This window comes from Tenrec ecaudatus, chromosome 11, assembly GCF_050624435.1.
Source record: "Tenrec ecaudatus isolate mTenEca1 chromosome 11, mTenEca1.hap1, whole genome shotgun sequence".
NCBI classification, from domain to species: Eukaryota; Metazoa; Chordata; class Mammalia; order Afrosoricida; family Tenrecidae; genus Tenrec; species Tenrec ecaudatus.
In genome coordinates this window covers 129,950,471-129,976,111 of record NC_134540.1, presented here as the reverse complement: position 1 = coordinate 129,976,111, position 25,641 = coordinate 129,950,471, and the positions used below count along the sequence as shown (strand labels likewise).

The 25,641-nt window shown below is 42.6% G+C and overlaps 1 pseudogene; it reads left to right on the top strand.

Moving 5' to 3' along the window:
- The first annotated feature begins 4,720 nt into the window (after window positions 1–4,720).
- Window positions 4,721–7,070, top strand: LOC142461508 (oxysterol-binding protein-related protein 9 pseudogene; annotated as a pseudogene).
- The last annotated feature ends 18,571 nt before the right edge of the window (window positions 7,071–25,641 follow it).

The window sequence follows — 25,641 nt, the reverse complement described above, 5'->3', positions numbered from 1 at the left end:
ATAACCACTACATGGCCAGGGGTCCTCAAATAAGCACCGGTAGATTATTCTGAAATGTGAGCACCTTCGGAAGACTCTTGGGGCTCACTGATATATAATAATTGACCACAATGCATTCAAATAAGCTCCAGCAGTCATTTTGGTTCCAAATGGATGGATATGCACTATTTCAAAGCATTTCACTTTCAAAATGGATCTCAAAACAAATATTTCATTTTGAAATATGCAGCAAACACTGAAATATTTGAAACTGTTGAACTCAAATGATTTCCAAGTCTATCTGCAATGCCACCCAGAGGACAACTCCCCCGGGCTGAGATGACTCATACACCACTGGCTGGATCTGTTTTGATGTGTCAGTCATGCCTCCATCAACACCAAGGTATTGAGATGCTACCTTTTCTTTATGTAATACACAGTACTCAAAATGCTTACAATCTTCTTGCTAAATGCCCTACATTCCTAGATGATTTCAAAAAAAAATAAATCACCGTCAACATCATGATTGAATATCAATTCTCCATGGTTTTCAGCCAAAACACATGAATGAAAGAGTATTTAAAAGATGACATGATTAGAGAACAACCTTTTACGTTTACATAGTCTAATAAACTGTAAAGGTTGGGGAAAGTCAACTAGATACACTAAGGAAAATACATAGAATCTTCATTGTTGCAACTATAGAGTATATCTGTGATAAATGCTTGCTTCACAAAGAAATGCTATCTGCAATTTCTTATTTAGTGAAAAATGCAGCCGTTTGAATTCATTTCCCCTACCACACATAGGCTTGGGGTATTCTGTGCTTAAAGAGGGAACCGAAAGACTCACAGCGCTAAAGCATCATTATGTCTTATACTTCAAACAATTTCACTATCAGCAACATTCGTCCATTTAAATTTCACAGACGAGCATTAAAAATTGAAATTCTTTATTGATATTCTAACTCAAATACTTACCGTGTCCCTCAGATTGCCATTCGTTGAGTAAAGAGTGTCTATGCACAAAATGTCACTACCCAAGCCAAGTACTCAGTATGCGTGTAATCAGTGAAGAGCATTTGAATAATGGTGGATCGACCAAGAAAAAAAATCTTAACACCTATGATGGCATCCTTTTCTCCCAACCCACCACACATTGCAAAGTAATTGCCACACTGACATGGTTCTCAAAACCCTGAAGACCCACCCCAAATGACATCTAGCTTCACAGTTACCAAAGTCAGTTCTCTTTGCTGCCCCATTCCTGCCCTCACCCTCATCAGCCAAAAGCAATTACATCAAACACCTAGCCTTAAATCTAAAACAAAAATGGAATCAAGAGTAGAGTAAAGAAAAATAGTCAAGAATGATGAAGCCCTACACAAGCTTTTTTTTGCAGTTCATTATTTTTAATGCTGGCTTTACCCATGTCATCATGTCTATAATATTTGTTCATATAAAATTCTATATTGGTTATAAAAAGCAATAAAAATTGTGTTAAACATTTTATAAGGAATCGTTATGATGCAGAGGTCTAAGATATATAATGTCAGTTGATGAGGAATTGCTTTTATTCACTCAAATTAGGAATTATTTTTATCCACCAAAATCCCACAAATACTGGAAGCAGATGGTGAGGGAAAAGAAAAGGCACTGACATTTACTGAGGGCTGAATATGATTTGAACTAGGGTGTGAGGTAGTATCGATGAAGAACACAGCTTTCCCCCAGATCCTGGATCCTTCCTTCCCCCAACTACCATGATCCAAATTCTACCTTGCAGGGCTGGATAGGACAGAGGCTGTACACTGGTACATATGAGGGTTGGAGGTACAGGGAATCCAGGGTGGATGATACCTTCAGGACCAAGGGCGTGAGGGACGATGCTGGGAGAGTGGAGGGTGAGTGGGTTGGAAAGGGGGAACTGATTACAAGGAGCCACATGTGACCTCTTCCCTGGGAGAGGGACAGCAGAGAAGGGGGGAAGGGAGACCCCGAATAGGGCAAGATATGACAAAATAACGAGGTATAAATTACCAAGGGCATATGAGGGAGGGGGGAATGGGGAGGGAGGGGGAAAAAAAAGAGGACCTGATGCAAGGGGCTTAAGTGGAGAGCAAATGCCTTGAGAATGATTGGGGCAGGGAATGTATGGATGTGCCTTATACAATTGATGTATGTATATGTATGGATTGTGTTAAGAGTTGTTGGAGTCCCTAATAAAATGTAAAAGAAGAAAAGAGAAAAAAAATGATTAGGGCAAAGACTGTACAGATGTGCTTTATACAATTGATGTATGTATATGTATGAACTGTGAAAAGAATTGTATCAGCCCCAATAAATTGTTAAAAAAAAAAAAAGAACTTCACAACAAATAAAAAAAAATGAACACTTTGATAAGTAGTTCACATATACACTCTATGGTGGGTATTATTCACATTTTATTGGTCAGTCTGGTGAAGCCAGTTGACAAAGATGGTACTATCTAGTTAAGTCATCCTAGGAGCTCCGGTCTCTCTGACACTAAAACAGGCTTCCTTTCAATGAGATGACAAACACAGAAAAACTGAGTAGCATTCGGATTTCTTATTAGTTAATTGATTGGCAAGACCTTTCCACAAGACTAGACAGACAGTGAAATATCCCAAGCTATTAATTTTACTAGTTGGGTTTTTTTTTTGCTTGTAATATTATTTCCTGTTCTTCATAACCTAGTCTAAGAATAGAAAAATGCTAACATAGATTTACAGTTACTATGTAGAGAAAGAATCATTCAAACTCGTTTCCCTCTGGTTCAAAATCTTAAAACTCAGCATATGATCTTTTGAATGCAGTAAGAAAATTTAATTTTTTTTAATGAAAATGTATTTCTGATTGAGGAGATGGATGCCTTTCCTAATATATGCCAGATGAATTCTTTTTTTAAGTGTAATAAAAGTAGCTCTCTCAAGAATTTTTTTTTCATGTAACAATAAAATTGCTTCTATCAGGAAGTAAAGACATGCTTGAAGCTAGAGCTCAAGTACAACCCCCATGTCACGTTCAGAAGAAAACTAACCTTTAACACGTTTGCCTATAGCGATCATAAGACCTTACCAGACACATCTCTTGGCCCAATGGTGCATGTGTGCCAGAATGCACATATGCATACTTACATTTAACTCGGGTTTTCATATTTCTCTTAGTTTATTAAAATTATTTACTTTAAAAAGTAATCCTAATAGAATTTTTCTACATTAAACACTTTATATGCAAGTTATTTCTTAAATTGTTTGGGAAAAAACAAGACACAAATGAGAAAAGAACATTCTTGACTAAGCCTACAATATTAGTAATAATCAATTATTACTATAGTTATACAGGGTGCATAACAGAAGCACTAAACTTGACATGAAATTGTATCCTTTCCTCTTTCTTGGAAAGAGATTGCATATGAGAGGGCTTTAAAAAATCTGTAGGAATCTTCCAGTATCTTTTAATCCTATTTTCCCAGGAACTTTTAGAACTCCTCTCCTCTTTGTCCTCAAATTGTGGAAGGATTTAGGAACTATCATTTCTATAGAAGTAATGGTAGACCAGAAAAAAAATGAGAAACGTTGGGAGACATGAAGATGATCAAACAGAAATTTGCAAACTTTCTAGAGAGCTATGTACAATACCCAAAACAACCAGAATCGTTGCCCCTCAAACTTATATATTTAAATTTGTTTTACAAAATAATCTTATCACTTTCAAAGTACTCTCTATGATACTTAATATATTTCTAAAACTGCAATGCCATTCTTGGAAACATTTTCAAACTCATTTGTTTGGATGGCTGGCAGCACCTCCCTTGCTTTTTCTTCATCTCTTCTAGTCCCCAAATCTGTTCTTTCATGTCCCTCTTCATTCTCAAAAACAAAAAATGCTGCAAGAAGTGAGGTCAGGTGAGTGAGGTGTGTGGGGCAAGAGAAGCACACTGCTTTTGCCAAAAACTGGCCTGCTGAGAGGGCTGCAAGACCAGGTACGTTGTCATGGTGGCAAATCCAGTCCCCTGTCTGCCACAATCAGGCAATTTTTGTCGCACCCATTTACACAATCTTTTCAGAACCTCTAAATAGAAAGCTTGATTAACAGTCTGACCTGGTGGAACCAAATGCACCACTACATGCAGACATTTTATTTGTTTGGGAAGTAGATGGATGTCCAGAATGAGGTTTATTGCAAGTCAAAAGTTCACGTTTTTTGACATGAGAAAACAACTCATTTTCAAACTTGAGTTTTTCCCATAGTGCTGTCCTTGTAAGCTGTGTTCAACATCACAACAGTGTTTGCAGCATCTTTCTTGAAAAGGAAATAAATCTCACAGTTGTCTGCTGTTCCCTTAAATTAGCCATCACAGAAAAAAGGAGGCTGAGCAAAACTGCTTTTACAAAAAAATTCTCTGTGACCAGAAAGAACAGTCCCAGGTGATACCACCGGGTGCACTAACTCTGAGTGAGTTGCTGATGCTTACCTAGTGTGAACACGTGCCCTACTAAAGTTCTACCAGTGGAGCTTTTTTCCAACTTTTTTATAACCCCTCATAGATAGCATGTTATATCTATTATTGCATTTTTAAAAACTGTATGAAGGGGCTTCAATATTTCTTGGACATAATTCCATATTTCCATGAATTTTTTGAAGTCTCCTTGTATACAATATCAACAATATTTCTTAATGAATCCATTCCTCTTAAAATTTTATTAAGTCGTCACAAGATGGCATCCATCATGGAGGGGCCGCTCAGCAAGTGGACTAACGAGATGAAGGGCTGGCAGTATCGCTGGTTCATGCTCAACTACAACGCGCGGCTATTCTCCTACTACATGTCCAAAGACAAAATGATGAGAGGCAAACGCAGAGGATGTGTGAGACTCAGAGGAGCTGTGATTGGTATAGACGATGAGGGCGACAGCCCCTTCACAATAACTGTTGATCAGAAAACCTTCCATTCCCAGGCTCGTGATGCTGATGAGCGAGAGAAGTGGATCCATGCCTTAGAAGAAACAATTCTTCGACATACTCTCCAGCTGCAAGGTTTAGATTCGGGATTTGTTCCTAGTGTCCAAGACTTGGATAAGAAACTTACAGAGGCGGATGCTTACCTACAAATTTTGATAGAACAATTAAAGCTTTTTGATGACAAACTTCAAAACTGCAAAGATGATGAACAGAGAAAGAAAATTGAAACTCTCAAAGAGACAACAAATAGCATGATAGAATCCATCAAACACTGCATTGTATTGCTGCAGATTGCTAAAAGCACTATCAATCCTGTAGATGCAATCTATCAACCTAGTCCCTTGGAACCTGTGATAAGCACAATGCCTTCCCAGACGGTCTTACCTTCAGAACCTGCTCAGTTGTGTAAGTCAGAGCAGCGTCCATCTTCCCTACCAGTTGGACCTGTATTGGCTACTCTGGGACGTCATCAGACTCCAATGCCAAATAGTACAGGCAGCAGACACTCACCACCTAGTAGCAGTCTAACTTCTCCCAGCCATGTCAACTTGTCTCCAAACACAGTCCCAGAGTTCTCTTACTCTAGCAGTGAGGATGAATTCTATGATGCTGATGAATTTCATCTAAGTGGCTCCTCCCCAATGTACTTAATAGATTCCTCTGGATCTGCTTCAGTCTTGACACACAGCAGCTCGGGAAACAGTCTGAAGCGGCCCAGACAACCACAGAATCCCTTAATTCTTCCTTGTCCAACGGAACCAGTGATGCTGACCTTTTTGATTCCCATGACGATAGAGATGATGAAGGGGAGGCAGGTTCTGTGGAAGAGCACAAGAGTGTTATCATGCACATCTTGTCCTAGGTTCGACTTGGAATGGATCTTACTAAGGTAGTTCTTCCAACACTTATTCTTGAAAGAAGATCTCTTTTAGAAATGTATGCAGACTTTTTTGCACATCCGGACCTCTTTGTCAGCATTAGTGACCAGAAGGATCCCAAGGACCGTATGGTGCAGGTGGTAAAGTGGTATCTCTCAGCCTTTCACGCAGGAAGGAAAGGGTCTGTTGCCAAGAAACCATACAACCCCATTTTGGGTGAGATTTTTCAGTGTCACTGGACGTTACCAAATGACACTGAAGAGAACGCAGAACTAGTTTCAGAAGGACCAGTTCCCTGGGTTTCTAAAAACAGTGTAATCTTTGTGGCTGAACAGGTTTCCCATCATCCACCCATTTCAGCTTTTTATGCTGAGTGTTTTAACAAGAAGATACAATTCAATGCGCATATATGGACCAAGTCAAAATTCCTTGGGATGTCAATCGAGGTGCACAACATAGGGCAAGGCTGTGTCTCTTGTCTAGACTATGATGAACATTACATTCTCACATTCCCCAATGGTTATGGAAGGTCCATCCTCACAGTGCCCTGGGTGGAGCTAGGAGGAGAATGCAATATTAATTGTTCCAAAACAGGCTATAGTGCAAACATCGTCTTCCACACTAAACCTTTTTATGGAGGAAAGAAGCACAGAATTACCGCTGAGATTTTTACTCCAAATGATAAGAAGTCTCTTTGCTCAATTGAAGGAGAATGGAATGGTGTCATGTACGCAAAATATGCAACAGGGGAAAATACAGTCTTTATAGATATCAAAAAGTTGCCTATAATAAAGAAGAAAGTGAGGAAGTTGGAAGATCAGAATGAGTATGAATCCCGCTGCCTTTGGAAAGACGTCACTTTCAACTTAAAAATCAGAGACATCGATGCAGCAACTGAAGCAAAGCATAAACTTGTAGAAAGACAACGAGCAGAAGCCCAGAAAAGGAAAGAGAAGGAAGTTCAATGGGAGACAAGGTTATTTCATGAAGATGGAGAATGTTGGGTTTATGATGAACCATTACTGAAGCGCCTGGGTGCTGCCAAGCACTAGATTGGGAAACATTTACCCGTGGTGACCAGGGCAGTAGGCATAATGAAACATCAATCAATATTCCTTTGGGAGAAGCTGTTCACTCCCTTCTTATTGCAGTGGTTCCTATCTCAGGGATACTGAACTTGCCAAAGCAGATGAACAATTTAAAGCAAGAAAAGCTCTCTTTGGCAGTTAGGATTTTGACTTCAGTCCTGAGAAGAAACTCAGGAGACATGCCTAAGCTTTGAAAAGGCATTTATAAAACTATCTCAAACTCTGCACTCTAGTACTGCTATTAATATAACGTTTCCTAGTTCATATCATCTTGGTTATAATATATATATATACACACACACACATATATATACACACAAAGTATACTTGATGCAAAATTGTGCACAATACTCCATCTGTAAATAATGATTCCTCTGTTTTAGAAAATTAGTGGTTATTAAAATCAAGTGTTAGGAAATTTCATGGTCGCATCTATAACTTTTATTTTGGATTTGAACTATTACATTGTATCTTACTCTGGATCACAGCTTAATTATATTTAGTGCTACTTAAGGCTTCATAAAGTAACTTTTCCAATCAAAAAAATATTAAGTCGTACCTTGGAAATTAGAAACATGCATGAGTAATATATTAATGAATTTGGAAATTCTATAATGGTAGTCCTTGTGCCCTGAGAAATAAAGGAAAGTGAGAGATGACTGCTGCCTCAGTGTAACACACTTTTTCCTCTACTGCATGTAATCAGCGGATTCTCGTCTTTCCTAGACATCTTTTTTTCCTTTTAATTTTGGTCATTTAAGCTTTGTGTAAGCAAATGATTGCTGAAACCCTACTTAGATTGTGTTAGTCACGTTCAAGAACCAGTTTTTATTCTTTTATTTCCCAGTCTTTATTCTTGAAGAAGTCAATGTCTGCTGGAAGGAGAGGAACGTGTCAAGAATGTGGTGGGAGGAAGAAAACAGTCTGCTATACTAAATGCCAGAGGAGAAGCATAACCTGTGTAAATGGCAAAGAGGTGGAACAACCTGACTCTGTTTCTTCCAAGAGCCACTACCTCTGTCTCAGTACTCCTTCTTACGCCCTGATAAAGAATGCGGACTCAAGCCAGTTACTTACAAAGGAAAGGATGGAAGACAGCAAGGGTAAAGAGGAGGATGAAAGGGGGCTAAAAAGTCATGTGGAGGCAAGAATAGTACAGGTAGAAAGAACCAAGGACAAGTAAACTGGAAAGGCTGTAAATTGCTTTAAAGTGCTTGTGTGTGCCTAAACATGTGTATGTGTATGGAAAGGGGTCAAGTTTACACAGGCACATGGTTAGACTTCCCTGGGGTAGTAGAACTCAAGAATTAGCAGGGGTGGAATAGAGAGACAAATGAGTGTGTGTTTTCAGATTTCCTGGATTCTATACAGGGGTACCAATTTCCCTTCACATAAGTAGGGCCATTGATGTCAGTAAGGAACAAAGGCTCTATTAATGCCTATTAAGTGATTTAGATATCCTGGTGTGGACTTCTTCTGTTCAAACTGTTTCATTATATATTATAAGTGAACTTGTAATAAATAAGATCTTATATCTCATTTTATATCTTAGCTAGTCTAGAATCATCTATGCTAATAGTTCTATAAAGTGTAGAAAAGCTCTCAAGAATAATGAAGATGTTCTCATGAATGTTTGCCAGCCTCTGCCCAGAGTCGACACAGCTGAAAAAAACAGGTGAACAGGAATGGTGTTTGAGTTTCCTTAAAAAGTAGAAATATCTATATACGCAAAGAAGTCTCTCTGTTGTGTGTTATATTGCTTAAATAACTGCCTGAAGCAAAACATCATGGTATCAATTTCAAAAGCCCTTATTGTATTGATTTACACCTCTTCACAATTTCGTATTATGGGACATTGAAAGGATTGACAACCAAGATTGCATGCTACCTCAAAGTATGTAAATTACGATCTTCAATTAGAGACACTTAAATGTACAAGCATGTTAGTTCTTTAACAAACCATCGGCACAATAGTTTACTTTGATCGCATATTCAAGATTGCATTCAATGCCGTCACTACAGTCACAGTTTCCTCTCATTGCTTTCAGAATGGGAAAGTCACGAATGGTATTAAAGAACAGGCTAGTGGGAGTCCTATCATAAAATATTCCTCAGAGCCTATTGTTTCCACACAGACTAATTAAATAGGACCTTGTAATCCCAATGGGCACATTCACGATATTTAACATTTGAAATGCCTTTGCCATTATCCTCAGTATCACACCAGACCGTGTAGATTTGCATTGACTCGGTGCACAATTTTTATTTTGCCAAATCTGTGTCATTTCTAGGAGGTAATCCACATGAAAAACATTTCTACTTGAGCCTTTAGGGACTGATTACAAGGGATAAATTGGGAGGCATTAACTAGAGAAAATAATCTTTGATTTATTCCCCTCATCACTAACAGGATATGTTGACTGTTTCCCTAGTAAACAGAATTCATTGAGGAATATAAAACATACGTATGTTTAAAGTCTCATTTTCAAACCAATGATTAAATGCTATCATAAAAAGTAGAAGTAAGCGCCCCCAATAAAATGATCCTTTTAAAAAAAGGCGGGGTGGGGTGAGAGGGAGCACACTAGGGAATAAGATAGGATAAGCAGCACAACTCTCTGTGATTTTAAAGTCAAGCCTTATGCATAGCATCCTGGAAATGTTTGACGTGGCATTAACAATTTTCAAAATCATTGTATATCCACCACTGATATGAACCATTATCATGGTTTCCATAAATCCCAGCCCTGCCTTAACCTACATCACATGACCAGAAGAAACATCTTTTCTCAATGTGGTCCCAGTGACATTGTTTTTCTCATTTGCTGCCTTTCACAGAAAGGCTGTGAAAGTGGGTTCACTTTCTGACCAGCCAACTCCATGATAGCATTATAACCATTGAAGAGATTTCATTAAAATAACAACAACAACAAAACTTGTTTCTGGTGTTAATTGTCTTATTAGTCAGTTTGTAAGATCGCATTTTCTGTGTGTACTGTAGCTTCTTATTCTAGGTGACACTAATTAGTTTTAATGATGTTAAATACCATCCCTGCAGTTGCAAGAGCTTCTCTGGGATTTTTACTGGAAAAAAGATCTGCTGTAATTTAAAACCACTTTGTTTCCTTCAGTCACAGATGTTAGTGAAGGGATGTCCGGTGGAATCTTATGGGTGTTTCGCCCCCCTCACACTGCCATTAGCTTACACTTATTTTTGGGCATAGTTTGCCCCCCACCCAGTACCAGGGTGCCACCACAATCCCTCCCCCCACACTGCATCCACCAGGGAAACTGCAGAAACTTAGTTTGAGTTCTCCTTGCCTTTCTCCCTCCCTGTTAGGGTCTCGTCCAGCGAGACCCTCACAAGGTGACCCGGAGGGGCAACGAACCTGGATGGGAAAAAGAAAGAGAGACATGGGGCAAGACAAGTGCTGATCAAGCCCGTTTATTTTGCCAAAACTCTGGGTATATATTCACAACAGAGAAGGAAGTGGGAGGCACATGTTCCAATGAAGCACACTGTGTAACAACCGCACACTGTACAACAACCAATCAGTAACATGTTCCCAATAAGGTACAAAGGGTGCGCAACAGTACTAAAAGACATCATGGTGATGTACGGGTGAACTTATCACTATGTTCCTAATACGGTATATCTGCAGTTCAGTGGGTGCTCAGTACTTTGACTAATGGCAACAAGGTCAGTTAATGGAACTGCTCATGCTACAGTAGCTTGGAATGTGGGGGGGAAGTTGGGCAGGAAACAAAGCCTTGCTGTTACAAAGCGGCCAAGTTTCTGCTACATGTCTGAGGCCAGGGTCTTAATGGCTATCGGCTCCCAACACCTCCCCTTACAAAGCCTTGGCTACCCTTAAAGAAAATTCTCCAACAGCATGTCAATTTTATATTGTCCACAAAGGCAATTTCTGTTGGGGAAGGCAAGGGAGAGGGACTGGAGCTTGGCTGTCCCTTTGCACAGACAGGGATCTTTGTGGCAATCGGAAAACATTTCCTGCATAAAAATCAACACATTCCCTGGTTGCAGCTTTTGGGAGCAAGAAGGAATACGTATCAGCTCGGTCCTCACAGGAATGAAACCCATCCTTTAACCTTCCAAACAGGAAAGTCATTTTCTCAAAATATGTCACACTTTCTTGCTCTATTAAGTCTAATCCACAATCTTAAATCCTCTGGCATCTCTTCCCACAGGGACTGGGCAAAAGCTATAAATCACTCCAGGACTTTCATTCTTTCCTCAGCATTTCCGTTGCACGGTTTGTTTTGGGGTACACCCCTCCCCCCACAAGCTCATCTCTGGCAGGCCTGTCTCTCTCCTGGTGTAAGGGCAGAGGACCAGGAAGCATGCAAATGGTAAATGGGGTCTGAAAGGATCTGCTATTTTTTTTTTAGCACAAGCCACAGTAGTCTCATGAACTTGACCCTACAGAGAGAGCAAGTTAAATCTGTGTGTTTTAATTATGGTCAGGCCTCCCCCTCCAGCCTGCACATGGCTTCACAGGCCAGGCAGACCCCAGAGAGTTTGTGCTTCCAGTTGGGTCTCACGTGGGGTTCTGCTGACCCAGGACAGTGTGAGCTCACTAGGTTTATAGGGCAAAGCATGTCAAACAAAATCCAGGTGGGGGTGGGGAGGCAATTTATAGTCTCCTGTCTGAAGGTCACTTGGAACCTAAAAGGCTAGTTAAGAAGTTTCAGGTCCCTTTTAGTCTTTGGGGTTTAAGATCAGACTTGCCTGGGTGGTGAGGCTTGAGGGAGCCAGGGAAGGCAAGAGGGGCACAGGGATAGGAAGTAAAGAGAATCTAGGGCTAGGCAGGAGGCAAGGGGCACTTACAACTTCATTCCTCAGCATTGTGTGCATGGCTGTGTGTGTAGGTCCCCTCCAAGGTCTGCAGCCTGAGCAAGGGACTCAGCATGGCAAGTCAAGTCACCCTGCCTCCCACCTCCAATGCAAGCTGTCAGCCACATTTCAGAGCCTTTGAGTCTGTACTTCCTTCTAGGTCTTGTGATGGAGCAATCCCATTCTCAAAGTCCCACCATTAAACCTGGAACCTTCAAACAAGTTTAAAGGTTCTTTCTGTATCCGGAAAGGTCACAAACCAACTGAATTCAAAGATGGCAATGTAATGGAGCAAAGATTACTCCTGGGCTTTGAAACAGCCTGTGTTTGCCCCATCCCCCAAAGTCAGCAAAGTCCTCATTCCCCACCCAGAACATTGTGATCCAAGCCACCACCACCACAACCACCCTGTCCCCCCACTGTCCTTTGGGCACTTACCTTCTTTGGGCGGTCGCTTGACCTCCATGGTAAGATTGCAGACCTGGGTAGTTTGCAGCTCCTGGGTCAGGCAGCCCTCTGTCTGCTCATGCAGGGGTAACACCACATTATTTAACAAAAACCAGGGACTGGTCCTCGATCCCCCACTCTCCCAAATGCTGAGGGCAGGTGCATTTTGTATACATGATCCCACAGGATTCTGTTCTCCATTTTCCGACTTTAGGCAGCTCTCCAACCAAGTGCATAAGACATGGCAACCAAACTGGCTCGGGCTCACCTTGTTCAACACCAAAAACTCAAAAAAAGATTTCTGATCTTCTTCCCCTTTTTTCTGTAATCCTGGGAATTCAGTTGGAAATACCAGGCGTATCTGAATAAAATTTTTATCATATTGTAGATAAACGAAAGGATTCTTGGAACTGCAGAGTTGCATTATAGAATGGTTCTTTCTTAAAAGATCCTTTATCTTTTCATGAGAAAAAATGATCAAACTGATAAGCCAGGAGGGAAAAGTTAGAGCAGCTAAGGTCCTTTTTGGAAAATTTCAGGTAAATGCTATATTTGGTTGGATCTGGATTTTCCAGCGTCCAAGTGCAGTTTGTAAAGTTTTGGGGAAACATTTCACTTACAGAATACGATCCATAAATGACTCCCTTCACCAAAGTTGAACACCAGAAGTCTTGGGAAGCATTAAATCCAAACATAACCAGGAGATAGGTGGAAAATATATAAATCAGCAGTGTGCAAACAGCCTTCATCCTATGTCATTTGGCCTGTAAACATGGCAATGAAAGTAAAATGCAAGTCGATGCGCATTGAAAAAAGAAACTCCTTCCAATATTACAGCCAGCTGTTTTCAAGATTTCAGTAAAAAACCCCTTTAAAAAGAAGGGCAGGTGATTTTTATTTTATAATGCCAGGAAACTATCCGCTGCTGTGTGAACAGCGCCCTCACGTGGTCATACACAATGGCCAAATTCTCCACATTTAATTTAAAAAGAGCATTTAATAGATTATTAATAGGAATGCCCTAATTTATCTAGGAGGATATCCTACAAGTGCACTATGTGTGGATGAAGAGAATAAAATGTAGGATGATCTAGATCATAACCCAAATGTCCATTATTGGGATTTTTTAATCAACCTGTATGGTCTCCCCCCACACGCCTTCTTCAGTCTTCTGTCGACAGTAAACATTATCACACAAAATCTAATCTGATAATCTGGGAACAGCTGTCATCACATTATTTCTTTTCTCTAAAATGTGAAAAGCAATTATGATAAATTATAGGCACAATTTTAAAAGCATAGATTAAAATTTGTTGCAGATGGAACATCATTTCCCAAATGCCCCTACTAGCCTTTGCAGAGGCCACCATGTATACTGATGAGGAAATTCCTGTGCAAAAGCCTGGGCATCCCTCTGGACTGGCAGGATTTTAAAACTACCGTCTGGGAGAGGGCTTAGATGGCTAGACACAGAACAGATACTTGTTGTTCGGCATCACCACTGAAAACCAGGCCTGGAGGTAGTCATTTCGATGTGACAAGCCCCTTGGGATAAAGAAAGTGAATCACGGTATTAGTATCTGTATCCAAAAGCAATGTCAGTGAAAAATCCCAGAACCACAGTCATGGAGCTGCCGTGAGTTTGTAAATTGTCTCTTTTTTTTAAAATCAGTGTTATTATATCTGGGGTTATCTACTGTAATTTGAGATGTACACATGGTAGATACCAGATATTAGCCTTTTCTTTCCTAGCAGATTTCAATGATTGAATTGCTCCCTTTCTGATCACAGTTCCAAAGCTCCTCTTTTCCTGCCTTCCTTCCTTCCTTTTTTTTTTAAGTCTTGGTCTTGCATAATACAGTAATTCTTGGTTATATTTACCTCTAGAACTTGTTATCCAAAATTAACTTCAATTTCTTTCCTGCTATAACCTTTAAGAAGTTATTTCTTAGAATAAATGACACTGCTTTTTTGTTTAGCCTTTGAGCTACGGAAAGCAATGTCAAGTTAATGTTAAGTCTTTAGGCTGCAGTCTCTTCCACTGTTCTGTAAACAGAGACAGACACACAGACATATAGATAGTTAAAGAGTGTCCATCCCTTTGCCTGGGGCCTCTTTGAAGCAGAGGATAAAACCTGTCCTTCCCGTTGCATAACACACACCAAAGCATGCACATAGAGTCCAGTATGGAAAGTCTCTGAAGCTAGAGCTGCATTTTCGAGATGGTAATTCAAATTCTAGTCTTGATACAGGCAAAAACAGCCCCAAATTCTGAATCTCTATAGAGCAGCAGTCTGAAATAACATCAGAATCACTGGAACTATCAAAACAGTGTTCTCTGGTGTCAGGCATAGAGTTTAAGGAATGATACATGGCATAGAGTTTAATGAATGATACATTTTCTGCTTCAGGGAATTAAGTCAGTGCACATTTAAAAGTTTTTTAAAAAAGGAAAGGAATTTCTGGTATCCCCCCCCCCCCCCCGCTTTGCTGTAGCACTTTGCAGGCAATGCAGGTCTGCAGTGTTCTTCAGGATAGAGTGTTGGCATTGAAAGCCAATGTGACAATAAGTGTCTAAATTAGGAATTCCATCCATGAAAGGGGGCTTCATTTTAGAATTGGTAGAGCTCAGAAAGAAGTCGTATTTCGTTTCCTAATGAAACCTGGTACTTTTGCTTCCATGTATTTGACAGGGCATGTCTGCAGTGCTGTGCTCAGGCTCGACCAGGATTACAGAGATTGAGGAAATCGCTCAGATTTCACTTTCACGCCTCTGAACATCATGCTTGGTATCTTTGATTCTTTAAGCAGCCTGGGCGTCCAGTCTCCTTTCCTTCTAAACAATCCAACATGCATCTCTGAGACGCCCCCGCCTCACCCCCACCCCCCAGGACTGCAGGGCCAGTTCAAACCACTGCTGTTTCCCTCTTTACTCGTGACAGCAATGCTGGAAGAATGGGGGCGGGGTGGCTCTAGTGCTGGCCACCTAAGTCTCTGGGAGGCTGGACCTCTTTATTCATTAATTTATTTGTCTCCTGCTGAGGAGCAAACAGGACTTTAGTTGAGCTGTTCTCAAAACTGATTTTCTGGGTGACACTTTAGTTTAGCCAAACAGACAGCGCCATCACACCACCAAAAATGTTCCCCAATCGAAGACCCACTGCCTCCCCTTATTTTAACTTCCTATTAACCTCAAATCCCTCCCACCCCATAAAATTACCTCAATCACACACAACCGCCAGATTTTCCAGGTCTCTCTGCCTGGAACCCAGCACCTCACTGGGAAACCAGACTTGGCCAACTTTTCCACTGTGGTGTGGAAGTGAATGCAGCCCATCAGGGATGCTCGCAGCCCCTCCGCCCATGGGCGGCAGCCCCTCCTCGCCTCGTCCTCTCTCTGCTTAAGCGCAGAGCCCCTCGGCGACGACCCTCCCACCTCCCAGCCCCTGCGGAGGGAAGGGGACCCAGACCCCTTCCTTACCTTGCACTCTGAAAGCTCCAGGAGGCTCTTGCTCTAAGTTACCAGTGCAGGCAAGAGTCCCAGCAACACTGACTGAGTAACTCCCCTTCAGTCCCCCACCCCCCCCGCGAAGAGAGACTCTGATGAAACCAAAAAAAAAAAAAAAAACAACAACAACAAAAAACAAACAAGAAGTGGCTTCAGGTGGAGGATTTGTTTTTCCCAAATCAGTCCCCACAACAAACCAATTAGCCAAGAAGAAGGGGGAAACAGGGAAAAAGCGCCAAGACGCGAAGTGCCTGGTGGCGGCGCCTGCAGGCTGGTTTGTCTGGCTCTGGGTTTCTCACACCAGTGCTAGCGGTCCTATGCGAATGTTCAGCTTTGGCTGCTCCCAGTCTCCGCCGCGCCCCCTCCTCAGCCTGCCCACCTCAGGTACGGTTGGACCAACGGCCAGGAAGGGAAAGGGGAGAGGGAGGGTGCGGGGAGGAAAATCCACAGCCGGTGCTGTGTCTGGAAGCGGTTTGCACCCAGGCGAGGAGGGAGGCGCTCGAGGGAGCGAGATAGTAAAGCTCTGTCTTGGGAGTGCGCGCCGGCGCGCGGCGCTCGCTTGACCCTGGGGCGCCCGCAAGGGAAGGGGCGCGCCCGCCCGCCCGTCCGCTCCCCTCGTGCTCCTGCGCGCGCGCGTCCTCGCGCGCCGCGGGCCCCGCACCGGCTGCAGAGCGCCGGGTGGCCAGCCCAAGGCTGGAGGCGGCGCGTGGCGCGGCCATGGCACCTGTCCCCAGCACTGCGCCCGAGGGCGCGGGCGGGCGGGCGAGCGCCAGTGGTGGCGGCGGCGGCAGAGGGCAGAGGGGGGCCGGCGGCGGGGGACCAGGGGCGGGAGAGGGGTCTCCGCGGAGCTCCAGCCGAGGGCCCTGGAGCGCCCACATGTCAGGGCTGCTCAGAACCAAGCACGTCCCGAAAGCTGCGTGTTCTACGTCTGGGAGCTGGGTGCATCCTCAGTTCCCACCGCTGCGGCTGGCGATGGCCAAGGGGCAGGAGAAGCCCGCGGGGAGGCGAGGCAGGGGCCGAGGGGGACAGGGAGGCGACTTGCTCGGAGGGGTGGGGAGTCCAAACAGGACTCGGTGGTTTCTCACTGTGTCTTTCAGCACCAACCGACCTGTCGCCAGCGGACAGCTGTGGTTCCAGCCTCGGGATCCGGAGGTATTGATCCAGTCTGCTGGGCGGGGCGTGTCTAGGCGAGCAAAGGGCGTCGCATCTCTGGCTGGAACAATAGTAGTTTTTTCTCAGCGAAGCTGCAATTAACATCTTATTTGTTCGGGCTCCATGGGGGCTTTGTCAACACAGCTGCTTGGCGACCAAAGTTGGGCTTCTGGCACTGCTTTCTGCATGGCAATGGGATCCTGTGGTGGTGGCTGAATTTTTTCTTTCTTTTTAATGTGTCTGATTTTTTTTTCAAGTTTCCCCAGCAACAGGTTATGGTCCTGGCGGTAAGAAATGAGTAAGAGAGGCTATCCCATTCTTGCCTTGGGAAGGAAAAGTGCTGGGCATGGGGGGTGGTCTTTTTCCACCCTAAACCCTCTGGCCTAGAATTGATTCAGAGTCACCACATCCCCATTCCCTTTTATTGTGTGCATCTCTATTTGTTTAGCCTCCTGGACAGTTGGCTGACACCATATTTGATGAACTAACCACCTATACAAGCTGCAAATGGTGGGCGTGTTCACGTGCGTGGGTGGGCGTGGCCACGTGCACAGGTGTCTGTGGGCACCTGCACAGGCAAGCTTGGTAACATGCTCAGGTGCCCTTAGTCACTTGCCCAGTTTGGGGTGGTCAAGTGCGCAGGCGAACCTGGTCACTGAGCAGGTTGGCATGGTCACTTGCGTAGGTAGGCGTGGTCATGAGCACTGGTTGGTGTGGTCAGGGACTCAGGTGGGTTTGAGCACTTGAGCAGGTGGGCATGGTCATGTGCAGAGGATGGCATGGTCACATGCGAGGGTGGGCGTGGTAACATGCACAAGTGCCCCTGGCCACGCCGGCAGGTGGGCGTGACCACGTGCCGAGGTGGGCTTGGTCACGCTCCCCTTTCCCCTGAAGCCACATGCACTGTCACTGAATGCAGGAATGTCACAGGTTGGTGGGCCCAAGGTCTTGTGGATCTAATGGCTGTGTGCACATCTCCAGAGGTCTTACAGCCATCAGGGTCAGGCAACAGGAAGCTGAAGCCAGAGAGAGGAGGAGGTTCCCAGAACTCTCCATAGTAGGAGGCCACGCACACAAGGAGATAGATACCATGAGGCATAATTGGAAGGCTACACTCCACCCTGTACTTTGATAAATCTTCAAGTTGACATGAGATTATGTGCATTTGTATTCATACTGGGAAGTAAGATACTAATAAGATGATGTAGACATCTAAAGAAGATAGAGTAAGTTTAAAAAAAAACCAGGTATGAAGTTATTAGTTTCTAGGCTTTGCTAAGTTAATTTCCATGTAATGTTCAGAAAAATATGAATAATAATATTGCTAACTAATCTATAGAATTATTTTATAGAGTGGCATGAACATACTGATAATGAAATTAATGTTAATACATTGGCGTGGTCACGTGCACTGGTTGGCGTGGTCACGTGGGCAGGTGGGCATTGTCACGTGAGCGGGCGGGCGTTGTCATGTGCAGAGGTTGGCATGGTCACATGCGTGGGTAGTCATGGTCACGCGCAAGGGTAGGTGTGGTCACGTGCTCAGGTGGGTTTGGTTACGTGAGCAGGTAGGCGTGGTCACGTGCCCTGGTGCCCGTAGTCACGTGTGCAGGTGGGTATGGTCACGTGCGCATGTGGCTTTGGTCACGTGCGCAGGTGGTTTTGGTCACGCGAGTAGGTGGGCGTGGTCACGTGCGGGGTGAGCATGGTCACGTGCGCAGGTGGGTATGGTCACGTGTGCGGGTGGGTGCAGTCACGTGCACACGTGGGTGTGGTCACGTGCGCTGTTTTTTGGGTCACATGTGAACGTGAGCTTGGTCCAGTGCGCAGGTGCGGAGGTGGGTGTGGTCACATGAGCAGGTGGGCGTGGTCACGCCCCCCCTTAATAGTTTATAATTATTTTATCTTATCTTACACTGCCCTGACGTCTTCCCTCACCCACCTTCCCATTGCCCATCTCCCAGAGAGGAGGTTCCCCATTGATCCCCAAGATCAGTTCTCTCTTTCTACAACCCCTTGCCTCCCGGTGTCGCCACTCCCACCGCTGGTTCTGAGGGGTTCATCCATCATATAGAGAGACCAATGCCAAGGTAACTGAGGGGAATTACTGAACCCAGAATGAAGGCTGAACATGGTATAGGTTGTAACTCTTCATGGGAGCAGAAAGCCTCATTTTTCTTTTATGAAGTGTTGGTTTGTTTGAACTGCTGACCCTGTGCTTCACAGTGCAATATGCTAAATCAGCTAATGAAAATTTTATGGTTCATAATGATCTGATCTGCAATTACTTGTTGGAATAGCAAAAAAGAAATAGGATAAAGCTGGAACAGGATGAATTGTGGTTAAAATAACCAAAGCAAAGCAAAAAAAAGTCCCTCCTACAAACTCACAGCCATCAAGTTGATTCAGACTCATAGTGATCTTGTAGAACAGAGCAGGACTTCCCTCTTTTTCCCAGACTGTAAATCTTCAGAGGGTCAGAGGTCTCTCTCCATCTTTCCCACTGGGATGGAGTGGTGGATTCAAACTGCTGACTGTGGGGTTTGTAGCTCCAATCAGAAAGTATTGTCTAAAAGTTTTAGCCTACTGGGAAAATAGTTTAATGTAAAATAAATAAATACAATTGATAAACAGATAAAAGGAAAATTTACAAATAAAACCATTCTGGGGCTAACAAATTTAATCAAAGTGAGCAACAATTTGAAATATATATAAGGAAAAGACATTCAGATATTATTCATTAAGGTATGCCGCATGGGAATTTTAACTGAAAATAGTTCCATAAGTTACTCTCTATGAACAGTAATAAGTAAGATCTTCTCTGAGAATATACCGTAAGTTATGATGCAATCAAATGACTTGCATGTATATTCTGAATACAAGATTATTAGGTATCTCATGAATAGTTACTGATGTAGGTTGCCTTTTTCAAATTTTTTATTGTGTTTTTCCAATTATAAGTGACTTTAAGTTTGATGAAGTTCAACTTATGTTGAACTTGGGCTGCTTATGTTTAAGATGTCATAATTGCTTAAAATGCAAGATATCTTAAGAAACCATTCCCTAACCTAGGGTCACAAACATTTGTGTATATGTTTTCTATTAAGGGTTTTTTTTAATAGATTTGGCTCTTACTTTTAGGTCTTAAGATCTATTTTGAGTTAGTGTTTGCATATGGTGCAAGGTGGGAGTCAAAACCCATTCTTTTTACCTGTATCTAGTTGTTTTCAACAGCATTTGCTGAAATCACAGTGGCTTCTCTGTGCACTCTTTTTGAATCAATTAGCTATGGATGTATGAGGTTGAATATTTAGACTCTCAATTATATTCCATCCATATGTCTACCTTTATGTCACAACTACACTGTCTTAAATACTGTAGCTTTTTAGTAAGTTTTCATATCAGGCAGTGCGCATTCTCCACTTATATTTTATTCTTTTTCAAGATTATTTTGGCTATACTAAAACTCACATGTCCATAGAAATTTTAGAGTCAGCTGGTCATTATCTGGAAAAACAAACCATGAGATAAATTAGGTTGAATCTGTAGATGAGTTGTAGAATATTGCCGCTGGATAATAATCAGTCTACCAATTCATGAAAACATCAGCCTTGTACATAGCTCATTTTTTGCTCAGGTCTCAGTTTAAATGTTTAGCTTTCTCACATCTTATGCAAAGTTCACTTCTCTGCTCCATTATAGTACATTATTTACAAACTTGACATGTATTACAGTCTAAATAGTTTTTCTTGCTCGGTAGAGTTTATGCTTCAAGTAAGTCTTTTATTATAAAGATTCTTTGGGCCAAACACAATGCCTATTAAAAATAATTGTTCTTAATTTTTGTCAGCACCAGTCTGTGCTGAGAGTGGGTGGATGGAGTGTTGTGGAGCGGTAATGCCGCAAGAAGTATGATTGAGGGAAGGGGGTTTTTGGCACCCCCATAGAAGCATGCACTTAGTGGATGATGGTTCCAGAAGGGTCCTGTCCCCCAGAGCATCTCTCTGATAGGAGAACAACTTTCTGGAGAGGTCTCAGATACACCAGAAAATTTTTCTGGCAGGTCCCGGACTCCTAGAGCATCGTTCTGGTTTGGTCCGGACCCCAAATAGCATCATTCTGGTGGGGTCATGGATCCATCAGAGCATCATTCCAGCAGGGTGCCAGAACCCCAAAACATCATTCCACCGATGGTGCCAGTGCTTCATCAATTTGTTGAAACTTTTTGATTGAATTCAGTCATTGCTTGGCAACTGGTTTTGGCTAATTCCGTCAGTGAAGCTTGAATATCTTCCATTAGTACTATTGGTTCCTGTTTATATCCTTCCTCTTGAAATGGTGAAATGCCAAACTAGTTCTTCTTGGTAGAATAATGCATATTCTTTCCACCTTCACTTCATGCTTCCTATCTCATTCAATATTTTCCCCATAGAATATTTCAATATAGCACCTTAAAACTTGGATTTCTTTTTCTTCAGTTAATTTAAGATATTGTGAACATGTTCTTCCATTTTGGTTTTCTCACTCTAGGTATTTGCACATTTCATTATAATACTTCTCCAGATGCTTTCTGAAAGTTTCTGTTCAGCTCTGGCTTCATTTCATATGAAGTGCCTTAGCTACTCCATGATTAAAAGCACGTTTCAGAGTCTCTTCTGACATCCAGTTTGATCCTTTCTTTCCTGTCTCTTCAATGACCTTTTGCTTTCTTCATGTTCTCGGTGATATCCCACGGCCCATCAGGTGCCCTGTCCTTGGTGTTTAGTGAGTCAAATCTGCTCCGGACAGCGTAATATTCAGGTGAGGTAGACTCAAGGTTGTATTTTGCTCCAATGGGCTTGTTTCAATTTTCTTCAGCTTGAATCTGAACTTAGCTATGAGCAATTGATGGCATGTTCCACAGTTGACTCCCGGACTGATTTTAGCTGCTGGCATTGAGTTTCTCCATCTTCTCTTCCCACAGATGTAGTCAATTTGATTCCTGTGTATGCCCACTCAGGTATTTGCTATGAAGATGTTAGCCTTGTGAAATTCTATCATGTGATCTACAGATTTATTTCTATCACCAAGACCATATTTTCCAATTATTATTCCTTCTTCTTTGTTTCCAACTTTTGAATTTCAATCGCCAATAATTATCCATGCATTCAGATTGTGTGTTTGTTGAATTTCAGACTGAAGATGATGGTAAAATTCATCAGTTTCTTCATCATCAGCTTTAGTGGTTGGTACATCAATTTAAATAATCCTATTGACTGGATTTTCTTGTATGCAGATAGATAGTATTTTATCACAATAGCGTTGTACTTCAAGTAGATCTTGAAATGTTCTTCAGGAAGATGAATGTGATTCCTATTGCATGTGTCATTCCCAGCACAGCAAACTGTTTGACTGTCTGATTCAAAATGGCAGATATCAATCCATTTCAGCTCACTAACACCTAGCGTATTGATCTTTATGAGTTCCATGTAATATTTTATGACTTCTAGTTTTTCTATATTAGTACTTCATAATTCTGATTATTCTGGTTAACCAGGCTTGAGAACCAGTCCAATATGAGTCAGTTCTCCCAATCCCAATATTCACCAAAAGCAAAGACAACATATCACATGCACCCAAATATTCAAACAGGAGATGGCATTACTTCCCTCAGAAGCCAACTATGGTGGCTAAATGGTCTCATTTCCAGACTCACCACGACCCACCCACACACAAAAAAGTGTTTCATAAGCCCCTTCTTTTCCAAAATTATTTCTGTTGGATCATTTCTCTATATTTGTATAGAGACCAAGATCATTCACCTTCTTATTTGTTAGACATCCAGGAAACACAGGACTTCTGTTACAATCCCTGGAGATAGCACTCACAGAGGCAAGAATGAAACATTGTACTTGTGTTCCCATCTTTTAAAGACTGTGTATCAGGACATGATGACACACTTAGCACTGCAATTTCAGACTACAGTGCATTATTCCATTAAAAATAAACAACCTAGCTCAGAAGCAAAAAAGCCCACATGGAAGAAGCACACCGGCCAGTGCGATCACGAGGTGCCAAGGGACCAGGGACAAGGCATCCTGCAAAAAAAAAAAAAAAAAGATATAAGTGTGTGTATGTATGTGTATATGTGTGTATATGTATATATGTAGTATATATATATACCATATTAAATGAAGGGGGAAGTGCAAAATGGAGACCCAAGGCCCAAGTGTCGGCCAATGGAGATCCCCTCATAGAGGGGTTTAGGAGAGGAGATGGGTTAATTAGGGTGCGAGGTAGTACCGATGAAGAACACAGCTTTCCCCCAGATCCTGGATGCTTCCTCCCCCCAACTACCATGATCCTTAGTCTACCTTGCAGGGCTGGATAGGGCAGAGGCTGTACACTGGTACATATGAGGGCTGGAGGTAGAGGGAATACAGGGTGGATGATACCTTCAGGACCAAGGGTGTGAGGGACAATGCTGGGTGAGTGGAGGGTGAGTGGGTTGGAAAGGCGGAACTGATTACAAGGATCCACATGTGACCTCTTCCCTGGGAGAGGGACAACAGAGAAAGGGGGAGGGGGAAGGGAGACTCCGGATAGGGCAAGATAGGACAAAATAACGATGTATAAATTACCAAGGGCACATGAGGGAGGGGGGGAAGGGGAGGGAGGGGAAAAAAAGAGGACCTGATGCAAGGGGCTTAAGTGGAGAGCAAATGCTAATAAATAAATAAATAAATAAATAAATAAATAAATAAATAAATAAATAGATAAACACAATCATATTGTGTCAGTCTGGGTACATTGGAGAAACAAATCCACAGAAACATGTATAAGTGAGTTTTATATAAAAAGTAAGTGTACATCAAGAAAACATCCCAAATCAGTTGGCTTGGGCAGAAACATTAGCGCATACGTCGAGCACCAATCCATAAAGTCCTCCTCCATCTCACAAAACACACGCAATAACGCTGACTGCAGGAGGAAAGCCGAATCAGTGAGCTTGTAAGCATCTCGGCGCTGGCAGGGGTCTCCACATGGCTTCTCCAGTACCCAGGGCTGCATCAGGGTAGGTCCATGTGGCTTCTCCTCAAGGATGTCTTTCAGGAATGAGCCTTGCCAGTTGAAGAAGGGAACTGACTAAGGCAACTGCATCCTAGTTCAACCATCAGAAAGCAAGAAACCCAAGAATTAGAATAGTGATGCTCACCGAGCCATTTATCCCTCCGTGCTCAATTAACCCCACACATGTCAGCCAGGTTGGCACAATAAACCTTATCTCATATGCCAACTAGGAATTTTTCAGAAGTAATTTTTATGTGAGGTAAAACATTGTGGACACCAGCAAGGGATTCTTTTTTTTATAACTGAACTATCAATAAAATAAGTCAAAACCTATATACTTTTCCCAAGACAGGATTTCACAAGAAGAATGAAGCATACGGGAACTGGCCATATGTTAGGAAAACTTGAAAGGGACAGAATCCTTTAATCCTCATAACAGTAAGGACACCCGGACTTATACAGTCAATAAGTACCAAGGCTGAGATTTCATCTTCAGTGTGACTCCAGATAAACCAACATGGCTGCTGAGATCTGCAGGAGTGGGAGTTAAAACCACACCACCATCAACAAGTTAATTCTGACTATCTGGACCCTCTAAGACAGACTTAGAAATGCCTCCCTGGTGTTTCCGGAGCCTGTAAGTCAGTGTTCCCCAAAGTGAGTAAAAGCGCTCCCCTGAGGGTGAGGTGGGGATCACTGGAATGATGCAGGGAGGTTGCAACTGCAGATACCTTCACTTTATCCCAGGTTTTGGGCTACCCTACAGAAGTTTACAATTACCAGAGAAGTTCTGAGTGATTAGTATTTTTCTGTAAAGGGATAGTTAGCAAAATAAGTTTGGGAACCGATGAAATTCTTTTTGTCAAAAGATGGTCTCAGGGTTCTCCCACAGAGCAGCTGGTGGCATTGAACTGGTGACCTTCTGTTTATAAGCCCAATATACAATGCACTACACGATCAGGGTTCCTTAAGTAGCAGCTAGTTAGCGCAAAGTCAAACAACCAATTGCCGTCCAGGGGATTCCAAGTCTCAGTGACCCGTATGTGACAGAGGAAAGATACCCTTCTTGGGGTTTTCAATGGTCGTTATATTTTTGAAGCACGATGCCAGGACTTTCTTCAGGGGGTTGTTGCTTGTGAATTTAAACTGTCAATCTCTTGATCAGTCAGGTGCATTGACTGTTCCATCCAAGGACTCCAGTTAGGAGACAAATAAGAACAAAACTCAAAAATACTCACTGCCATGGACTCAAGGCTGACTCACAGCAACCCTTTAGGACAGGATAGAACTTCCCCTGTGGGTTTCTGGGACTGTGACTATTCAATGGAATAGAAAGCCTCATCTTTCTCCTGAGGAGCAGCTGATGATTTTGAACTGCTGACCTGTAGTTAGCCGCACAGCACACAGCCACTCTGCCACCAAGGCTATTCAGGATGATTATGAGGTAGGCGAGAGCCTGGCAATTTTGAGGGAATTTAAGGAGATCATTGTGACTGGAGCTTTGATTCTGAGATGGAAAGGGAAGACTATGCCTGCATCTTGCAGAAAGATGGACCATTCCCAAAGACAGTGGGAGCACTTGGAACATTTTAGACTGACGAGTGACACAAGATGGTTTTCTCTTTCAAATGAATGTCCTAGTTTTAACGTGGGAAGTAGGTCATGGGAAGCCAGAGTATGTGTGGAGGACGCCCTGATG